The sequence below is a fragment of the Xyrauchen texanus genome, chromosome 47 (genome assembly GCF_025860055.1).
Source record: "Xyrauchen texanus isolate HMW12.3.18 chromosome 47, RBS_HiC_50CHRs, whole genome shotgun sequence".
Classification (NCBI taxonomy): Eukaryota; Metazoa; Chordata; class Actinopteri; order Cypriniformes; family Catostomidae; genus Xyrauchen; species Xyrauchen texanus.
Genome location: NC_068322.1, coordinates 10860311 through 10871381, shown reverse-complemented (window position 1 = coordinate 10871381; position 11071 = coordinate 10860311).

Below are 11071 nucleotides of genomic sequence, written 5' to 3'. Positions count from 1 at the left end.
TTTTATATCTTCCTGGGTGCCAGGAAGTGTGACATCACACACCTGAAATTGGAGTTTAAAATTTCTGCTGGAATTACGACTTAAAGTGGCGTTCCAATGCACATTTCCAAGTAGGAAGTTGGAAAATCCAACTTTCCGAGTTGAATGGATCGCAGCACAAGTCCTTTTTCCTTCACTTTAACTTTCTCCTTCTTCTGTTTTTGGTGATTTACATTATGTGTGCATATCGCCCCCAACTGTGCAGGAAGGAGAATTTATAATAATAAATAATTTAATTAAATAATTACCATTTTCTCACCTACACCTAACATATTGTGTCTGAACACATGGATTTAGCCACTGGAGTCATATGGATTGCTTTTATGCTCCCTTTATGTGGATTTTGGAGCTTCAAAATGTTGGCACCCATTCACTTGCATTGTGAGGACCTACAGAGCTGAGAAATTATTCTACACATTTGTATTTGTGTTCTGCAGAAGAAAGAAAGTCAGACACATCTGGGATGTCAGGAGGGTGAGTAAATCTTGAGAGAATTTTCCTTTTATTGACTTAAAGTCAATAAAAAAATATATGAATACTGCATAGCTTTTGATAATGGAACCAAATGTTGTGGTTTGTCAAGATCATCAAAACAAAACAAATAAATAAAGTAAAAAGAAAATGTTGACTCATTTGGAAAGAACCAGTTTTGACCTTTCACCTTTTTGTTTTGACTTTCTAAATGGCATAGAGCTTTAAATCATTTTTTGTACATCTGTGAATCAAATTTGACCTGGAAAATATTTCACATTTTCAAAATGTTAGCCCATGTTCTGTGCTCCACTGGGTATTGTATCTTTCCCATAAATTGCATACTTTCCTCTCAAACAGGTATGATTTACAGTTTTCAACAGGTAATATGTTAGTAAATTTAATAACATGGTTTTATATGATAAATGGTAAAATACTTATTGCACATATTGCTTATTTTCTCCAAAAACTTTAGAAACTTTAGACCTTCCTAAGCCCCTGTAACTCAGCAACAAATTGTTTGACATTAGTGGTAAGGAATGGATTTGTTGCCATGGATGTGCAAAGTGGGCCAATTTTGAGATTCATTTGTGAAATATGTATGTACTTGTAGCTCTAAAATAAACACTGTTGATTTTCTACAAGCAGAATAAATCATAAAAGGCTGTTGCCATGGTTCTGGTGTGTCTTCTGTATTTTTCCTGTGTGTCTGTGTGGTTGGTCATGATTTCCCTCTGTGTTTTCCACTGCCACGTGGATGGCGCGATTGACGTTCCCATGGAAGTCTCGAACTGCCAATCGGTCTAGTCTATGCATGCCCCCCCCCCCCCCAAGAACTTCTGCATTTTCTGTGGTTTTCAGAAACTAGCCGACTGACTAAAAGAGGGTGCGGTTTGAAACTCAAATTATTACACCTTAATAATTGCTAAATATCTCTTTACAGTAGCCTTCAGCAAATACAGAAAGCCCACACACATTCATACAGCCTTATCTTTTTGTAAATGATACAACTCTGACATAGAAACCTATTATACACTAAAAGTGAAGCATTAACTTGCAGATATGTTAAGTATAACAACTAAGTGAAAATTGACTTGACTGAAATTGGCTTTAAGAAACAATAGTAGACAAGGGTCACAAACTTCCACATCATGATTAGTAGTTGTCTATGATCAAGCACTTTTGCTCATTGCTTATTTGTACACAATAAAAATAAATCCTATTGTTTTTACCAAAAACTGGCAGCTGTGGTTGCCAGAATATCTGTTAAAAATACAACCTGTACGTTTTACAGTTTAAAACTTTTGTAACATGACCACAGTGGCACTGTAAAAAAAATATCAAACTTGATATTAGCCATCTGAAACTGTAAAAATCTGCCTGTTACTTTATAAGATATTTGTTTATCACCGTAGTAACTACAAAAGGGCACATGATGACATGAAGTTCACCTATAGGGGCTCTTCCAGGAGCAATGATCAATAAACATGTAGAGATAGTGCTCAGTGTCACTCACACAAACACTAAACACCATCAGAAATGAAAATAATGTAATAAAATTAACTAAACTATATAAAATAAAAAACAGAACACCCCAAAGTACATAGCTGATGTTAAAAATCAGAAGAAACATAACTATTCCCATAAAATATAATGAAATGTAATGGGTCACTCAGGGAATTCTGGGAACACCCGATTACTGTATTTTTGACTGTAATTTTAACAATTTACTGTAAAAAGTACATGTACTCTTTTGTTAAACAATGAACATTTTTACTATTATCTATACAGGAAAATCATACTTTTTACATAAAAAAATATATTTTATTGTAAAAACTGCTGTATTATCTTTTAAAATATATTTAAAAAATGTACTGTATATTTTACAGTTAATACTTGTTAGTCAATAAATGTTTAATTTCTGTAGCATTTTTACAGTCTTTTACTGTTCAAATTACAGATATTTTTACAGTGTAATTATGGCCAGTCTGCAGTCTCATTATGAGCAGCAGCAACCAAAAATGTTATACTTGAGCTCATTAATTTTGGATTAAGTTTATACCATCACTTTTTTTTCTTTCTTTGAGTGTAGGGAGAAAATGAAATTCAGATTAAGCCTTCTCATAATGCATGTTTCACTGGCTGGGTTTTGGTTTCATCAGGGTTGCATTGAGGGTCTGAATATAATCAAAGCCAATGCTTCATGGAATCAACTGAGATAAAATCGATCCAGGGCTGGACTGTAATCTGGCATACCAGGCACTGTCCCGGTGGGCCGACGCACTTTGGGGCCGATCATGGGTGGACTGGCCATTGGGAGAACCAAGCGGTCCGGTGGGTCGTCTGCAAAACGTCCAAATGGGCCGTGATAACCCGGCATTGTCTGACCCGCTCTCGCAGTACAAAATCTGCATTCAGAATCAGTATTGCATAAAATAAAAAAAAATAAAAAATCACAGTCATCTCTAATTTGTATCTGAGATTAAATATTGCAAGGTTAGATGCACTTCACATTGTTTTTTTTAAATCAGTTGGAGACAGGAAGTCAAATCTAATTAGGATTACAATTTTGACACTCTTGGCAGTGCAGAGTATGGTCATGCAGTGAAACACAACCTTGCTCTTCCATATGCTATTGAAGTTCACAGAAATGCATGAAACAGAATAGTAAATGATGCATAAAAAGCAGTAGAAATAGTAATTGCATAATAATGTAAATGTGCATGTAATAATGTAATGTAGATAAAACATTCAGTATGTTAATAGACAGGTATTTTCACTCAATAAAAGTAATTTGAGTCTTTTAAAAGCAGTTTGATTTTATGCTTGTCAATCTGTCAACTTATTTTGAAGCACAGTAGCAAATCAATTTGCCATGAAATCAGTTATGATTTCAGATTACCCTCAACAGCTGTGTAGGAAATGGCTCTTGGATGGACACCAGGTGGCAAAACATAAAAAGGAAATAAAAGGGAGATAGAAGTATGTGTCTGCATGTAAAAGCACAGATGAGAAGCAAAATAAAGCCGTTTCATTCAAAACTAATTAAAGGGATAGTTCATCTAAAAATCATGTCATCATTTACTCAACCTCATGTTCTTTCTTCAGTGGAACACAAAAGGAGATGTTAGGAAAAATGACAGCCTAATTGCCATTCATTTTATTGTATAGAGAAAAGAAAATGGTTCGGTGAACGTTATGGTGACTGAGACTAGATGATGACAGAATATTTATTTTTGGGTCAACGGTACTTTTATGGAAATACTGTACATTGCTTTTCATTTCTTTAAACCACAATAGATTCAATGAAATTTAGTGAATGCTTGTGATTCATAATTACTGTGCTGTCCAATAAAAACAAAACTTTATTTAGAAATAAAAAAAAACCCTTACAATGATGTCCAGAGACTCAGAGTTCTCTTCTATTAAGATTGAATAGAAATTATTTTTCAGTCTTGGGGATCTTGGGGATTCTAACTCTAATTTGATTAGTTGAGCAAAGCTCTAGAGAGTTTGGGAGCATGTGTGTTAAGGTAAATGGTCTGCACTTATATAGCACTTTTTTAACCTTTGCACTGTGAACTCAAACACCAATGGCATTGGCATTGGGAGCAACGTGGGGTTCAGTGTCTTGCCCAAGGACACTTGGCATGTGGAGTTGTGTGTGCCGGGAATCAAACCACCAACCCTGCGATTAGTGGCCAACCCGCTCTACCACCTGAGCCGCAGCCACCCCTCAAGGAAAGGAAATACAGTGTGTCAGAATGATAGAGGAGACATCCTGTCATCTGCATGCACTGAAATAAATCTTGATGCTATTGCCTAAGATTATCCAAACCTTTTTCAGGCAATGATGTCCTAATTATGTTACCTCGTGGAGGCATTGATGAGTGATGAAGGGAAAAGTAAAGCATGCCCGTAGCTCTCACATAATGCCATTTCTCCTTCTGTAGGCATTAGCACGCGCAGATGCTCCAAGCAAAACAGGGGCAAGGGGAGGAAAAGATGGTTGTGGCCTTATTTCCAAGCATGTGTGTTGTAAAATGTATATTATGACACATAATAGATGATCTAAATCAAGATAGTTGATGAAATGGGGGTCGTGATTCCACACACCCAGCCCCTAATCAGGCTAATCAAGCCTCAGAGAGGGATAAAGGCCGACTGGAGACTGCAGTGGGACAGAGAGAGAGAGATTTACGGACAGCTGTCCAACACCTTTGTGTGTTTGTCTTTTTGTTTAATTTCTCGCCGCTATCATCCACCCGAAAGGAGCAGCCATGGCCATTCGCCGGAGGATGGAGGGCTGGAAGCGGATGAAAGGCCACCAACCGCGAGGGGAGGAGGGGCTCCCAACAAACCGCCTGGAGCGGTTACCACTACCAAGGGAGGGGGAGACCCCTACCATCCACCAAAATGCGGCGGGGCGTCCCATCCGCCAGGGGCCAGAGGACTGCCTATGATCCACCCGGGGAGGTGCGGCTGTCGTCCCCTAGAGGGTGGAGGAGTGGCCGGGGACCAAGCTACAGCGTATCAGAGAACTGGCGAGTAAGTGTTTTTTTTCTCTCTCTATCTCTCTCTCCCACTGCCGCTCCATGTTGGCCTTTCCCTCTCTTTTTTACGGTGTGTAGATGCCACATTTATTTTGTTTCCCTCTCTTTGTCCCCTTCCTCATCCAGGTAGATGGGGATGACCTGCCGGCAGATGGGGCAGAAAGCACACCCCTCCCCAGGGAAAGAGGGGGGTGTAAGTCATGCCGGGGGCTCCCTGGCCTGAGAGAACAAGGGAGGAATTTGGCAGGGCGGAGGGCGGGGCCGGGTCATGATTCTATACACCCGGCCCCTAATCAGGCTAAATTTCATATTAAAATGTAGTTTATATTCTCAAGCTGGTTCTCGCCTCCTCCTTTACATTAATCCCTTTACAGAGACATTTTTCATGCTTGCGTTGACGTATTTGCTACTGAAACAGGAAGTTGGGTGGGACATATCGACATAATGTATTTTTTCCCCCTGTATATCCAATATCCTTTTAGTTTATGTAACAGCTGTGATCTGCAACTTGCTATTGATAGTCAGAGGCAGAAGGTATTAGGGAAGGAGGCATTCTCATTCTAGAGAGCATTTATTGACAACATTTTAGACATGCCTTTGAGTTATCGTTATTTTGATCTGTTTCCTGGACAAGAAAGACTGTACATTTTTAAGTCATATCTCCTAACAGTAAAGGAGTAGACTAGCATATAATGTAGATGCTAACAGACAAAGAACTGAAAAACACAAAACTTTTATTTCATTGGGTCTTTCATAAATGAAATAAAAAATAAACCTGAATGTTATATAAAATATGCCCCTCTAATTCAATATTGGTTCATTCCAATTAAAGACTCAAAGATCATTGAATTACACAGACAGAAAATGGCCGTATGGAGCTGAATGGCAACAAGGATGAATAAGCATAAATAAAGTTTAATGATGCACCTTCTGTTTACACTGGACTCAGGGGAGCTGTAATCGATTATCAAGTGGTAATTGCCCTTTCTTCTGATATTCTACATTAATGAGTCAGCCAGTATACTGCCCTGCAACTTACAATTTATTCTCTTCCATTCACTTTTCAAAATTCCAATTGCTTTCTCAATCTTTTGCCCCAATTTTGTATTAAATGCAATCTGGATATTACAAATGACCTCTTGTCTTAAAACCGCAACAATCTATGGAATATTAATGGCTTCTTGTGGCTAATTGTGTTCTACTCAAGTAATGGCCACCCGTGTATGCACTTAACATTAAATTCAATTTAATTTTCTTGCCCAACACTCTAACATAAATTGTTAGTTAAGTAATCAACACATCACCACGAACAGACCTCCGAATTCATAGGCAACACTGGATGTCAACCATGAATCCATAGCAATAACAAAGATGTTATTTACCCAATGCAGAGCCTCAACACAAAGTCTCAGGAGAGCACATTAATACAGGGTCCTATTGTCTCATTCATCTTAACAATCTCCAAAAAGCACACTGATGCCTGTGAAAGAGCTAGATAGTTCATTTCATTATCTCCTCCTACTCCCTTTTCGTAACAAACTGTTTATTATGGCTGAGTGTATAAAGGAAAGACCGAAATACATAATTGACCGAGACAGACCGCAAAACAATTCACACCATACTACGTGGACTCATCAGAAGTGTTTGTTTTCATAGTTTTTCTCTCAGTTTAAAGTAAAATTTCAGCCTACTTCCAGCTCTGCTTTTTAATATGGATACTGTGTTGCTTCTGACAGCTGCGTAGTCAAAGTATTTTATATCCACATCTGAATTACTACCAATATTAGAGTCAGTGTTATTGCAGCATGAATCATGCTGATATAAGACACTGATCTAAAATGTTCTTATCTAAAACATTTAGTGGGTCTATAAGGACGCTAAAGGCAGCTTTCACTCAGTTGCTCTATTCCAAAATCTATAGCACTGCCTAAGGAGTCATTTAAAGAGGCCATTCACATTAACACATTTTTGCCCCATCTGCGTTGTTTTTTAATGGTTTTTCTATGCAAACATGCATTAGACGGACATACTGTTTTCAAAAGCGTTTACTGGGACTATGCAGATGCTACAGACAGTTTTAACTCAGTTGTCTCCATTCCAAAACATAGAGCAGTGAAAAATGTGTCATTTTAAGGGGCTGTTCACACAAATGCATTATTGTGCCCAACTGTGCTGTTTTAATATCCAAAATGATGGACAAAGTATGATACATTTTGATTATATATAATCTTATATTTAACAAAACCCATGAAAACTATCAATAAAAAACAGTTCAGAGTAATTAGAAATAGATTTTATTTTCAACCAAAATGTGCATGTGCTATATACTGCATTTTATGCATATTTCTATCGCGTCATTAGAAAGCGATGCTTCTCTATTGAAATCAACTGCGAGTCACATACCCCGTGCTGACCACTATTTGTATGCTGCACTTGAGTAGCTGCTTAGGTAAAGCATTCTAAAATCAATCACTGATGGTTAGTATGCTGCCTTGGGAGGCATGCAGTCAGTATGTCAAGGCCTCTCAATTTCTTGTTGGTCAACAGGAGTTAAATTAGATGCAAAGTGCATTTATACAAGGTCAGGTATTCTTGGACACAGTGTCTCTTCACACCCCATCATCCTCCTTCAGTTTGTCTATCACAGTGTCCAATCGAGCTCTCTATCACTAGTGCTCTCTCAAGCCTCTCTCATCCCTCAAGATCATGATTTACAGTGAGAAATAGCTCAAAGGAGGATGCTGGCAGAAGATGGTGGAAGCACACAGGTCTATGAGTGTTTGGCCTCATTGCTGGTGTGCTCTCTGATTAATCAATGCCGTAAACTCAGAGCACAGCAGAACATTCCAAAGGCTCCCAAAGGGGATGTATGGCACAAGCAATAAAGTACCTCCCGCTGAGGCATCTGTGACCTCATTGCTACCTGTGCTCAGAGGCGTCATTTTTCCAAAACCAAGTACAGACCCCAGATCAACCTGCATAACACACTAAAATATCCATTGATTCTGGACCAATTTACTTTATGATGGATAAGTTTTACGACTTTTAAGTTAAACCTGATAATGATGCTGTTGGAGCCATGGCAAAGTGGTTAGCATACATGATCCAGATACGCTGAGCTGTGATACTCATGAGAGTACTCATGTGGATATGGGTGAACTGGGAAGAGAAATCGGCCCTGGATTTTATATAGAAACAGGCCCAAAAGTTGATGAGGAGGGCTGAAATAGGCTGCCGCATTATGCCGAACAGGCCGTGACTGGCTGAAGAGGGGCACAAAACAGCGCCACTATCGTCACTGTCCTTTTCTGCATATCGTGGTGCCGTTTTGCAGCCCTCTTCAGCCAGTCACGGCCCGTTCGGCATAACGCAGCAGCCCGTTTCTGTTTATTGCCACCCGTTCTGCACCGCACGGCCCCGTTTCGCAGCCGACCCACTGAAAAGTCACTGTTTTCCCTATGGCCAGTCTGCCCCTGCATGTGGAAGAAGTGGTTCAATAAGATCTGACCTGCAATGTGTACCAATTCCCCCATTACCTTAATAATTTCTTGTACTGATGATGTTGACATAAAAGAAACATGTTTGTGATGATATCTTTTGGAATTGTCTATTTAGCCAAAATTAGTGCCCAGGTGCAATGCAACTGTAATGTGTCAAGTTAGGAGGAATTCACACAGGGCACGTTCTTGTGCTCAAAAACAATGAGACAGAGAATGATGTAATGGAACAGAACTCGAGATACATTTTTAAGAGTTGTTTTAAAATCATGCTGAAGAAAAAGCAAGATGCAACTGAACAACCAAAGACATTAATCTAAGACATGTTGACCAACAATTAAGAAATAGCGCAGATGGAACTCAGAACACGTCATGTCTGAACGGCCCCTTATATATAATTGGAAAGTTATGTGACTTGGAAATAGTACTTTGGAAATGATAACAATGAAGTGACCTATACATTCATCATGTGAAGAAAGACTTTTTTAGTTACTATTTGTAAAGGTACTAAGATAAACAAGCTCAAAGATGCACTGGCAATTAAAAATATAAGATAGCAATGAAATATATGTATAATAATGTATACATAATTATATGCTTTTAATCATCTGGTATAAAAATGTCTGTTTATTTTTATTATAATTTTTTCTTATTTTAAAGAAACAATACAACAGAACTTAATATTTATTCTTCTAAAAAGGACCACTCGGTCACGGGGAAGCAAGCAAATATTTTGTATTCAGCAGGTCTTTTGAGAATTGTTGTTTGAAGTGCTTGCATAACAACTATGTCTTATTAAAACTTAGTCTCTCTGTGTCCCTTGTTTGCAAAAACAAGCACACACTAATTTAAGGAACACAACATTAAGTATCCAAAAGATTTCAGCTCAGAAGAGAATCAGGGAGCACTATGATTTTCATGTTAGCAGTAATCTCTAAAATGAGAGGCAATTAAATCTTGGGGTAATAATATCAGTGGTGGGCCGTACATTTTAAGTCTAGGCCTTCAGTATGAGCTGGGCAATATGGCCAAAGTTGTTATCACAATAATCTTTTTCATATTGTTCGATATCGATATTTATCATGAAATACAGTTACACATTGCACTTTCTTTCATCCACCCCAGTGGAAACGGAGCTTGAGAAAGCCGAACTGCTTGTGTTTTAGTGACACACAGTAAATATAGAAAATCCCTCAAAAAGTTATCATGGATTTTTTTTATCGTGATATATATCGATATCGTCCAGCACTACGTTTAAGTAAACAAAACTGCAACGCTCCCGTTAGCTTAGCAGGTGTTTGACTCTCATTAGAGATGTCTCCTAGCAACCCAAATGATAAACAATGCTGCAGTGCTAGCATTTGTGCTACATGTGTGCGATTATCAAAAGAGATTTTAACACTTACCAATATACTTGAAGTGAAAATCAGTCCTCCGTTCCTTAAGCAATCACACGGTCATGCAGAATATCTGCTGTTTTTAAATCCATAAGGATCTCTTTCTCAGTGGTGATGTGGCAGTGACAGCCGACTCATCAGACAGATCTCACGTGCTTCGCTTTCAAATTACGTACATCACTTAAAGCATGATTGCATCACTCAAGGCCAGCTAGAAGGCCTGGTCTGGTACATATCCTAAAGATTACAACCACCAAGAACAAATAAATCAATCTGATTGGCTGATGAATCTGACAATCTGACTTTAGCTGCTCATTTATTTGCACTGTTGAGAGATTCTGTGGAAATTCTGAAGGCCTGACAGGGTGGAGCTCAGACTGAAGCCCTTATTTGGGCATGTGATTTGTGAAACAATTGTCACACTTTGCTTGTAAGCATCAAGGAATACATGTTGACTGGATACACTTTTTTGTTTTTCTCTATTTGTTTGTAGATTAATTAAGAGTGGAAAGTGGAAATACATGAAGGTGATTGAGAATGAAAGGAGGACAAATATTTATTTAACTGGCATGTTAGGCCAGCAGAGAAGGCCCTGAGAATTTGCCACTGACTAATAGGAGTACTGCAGTTTGAATGCTACTGATCTTTGTAATTCTGTTCAAATGATAACAGTAAATCAACAGTCCTTTTCTGCACACACCCATCCAAGACAAAAAAAATTGATATCCTGCAGTTCGAGCCATAAGAATCAAAGGGCAATATGTTTTTCTCATTGAAGGGATAGTTCACTCAAAAATGAAAATTCTGTCATAATTTTGTTGTTCTAAACCTGTATAACTTTCTTTCTAGTGAAACACAAAAGGAGATATTTTGGCAGTGTTTTAGTCTCAGTCAGTATTCACTTTCATTGCATTGTTTTACAATGTACTAGGTAATATAGAATCTGAACGTTTCTCACAATTAGTGTGCTAATTTATAAAGATGTGTTTGAATTTGTAGCTGACTCTACAGTGGAGGTTGCAGAACACAGCACGACACCCTGAAGTGCCTTCAAGTTTTACAGTGGCCGTCAATTGTCATTTTGATTCATGGTACATCAGGACACTTGACAAGC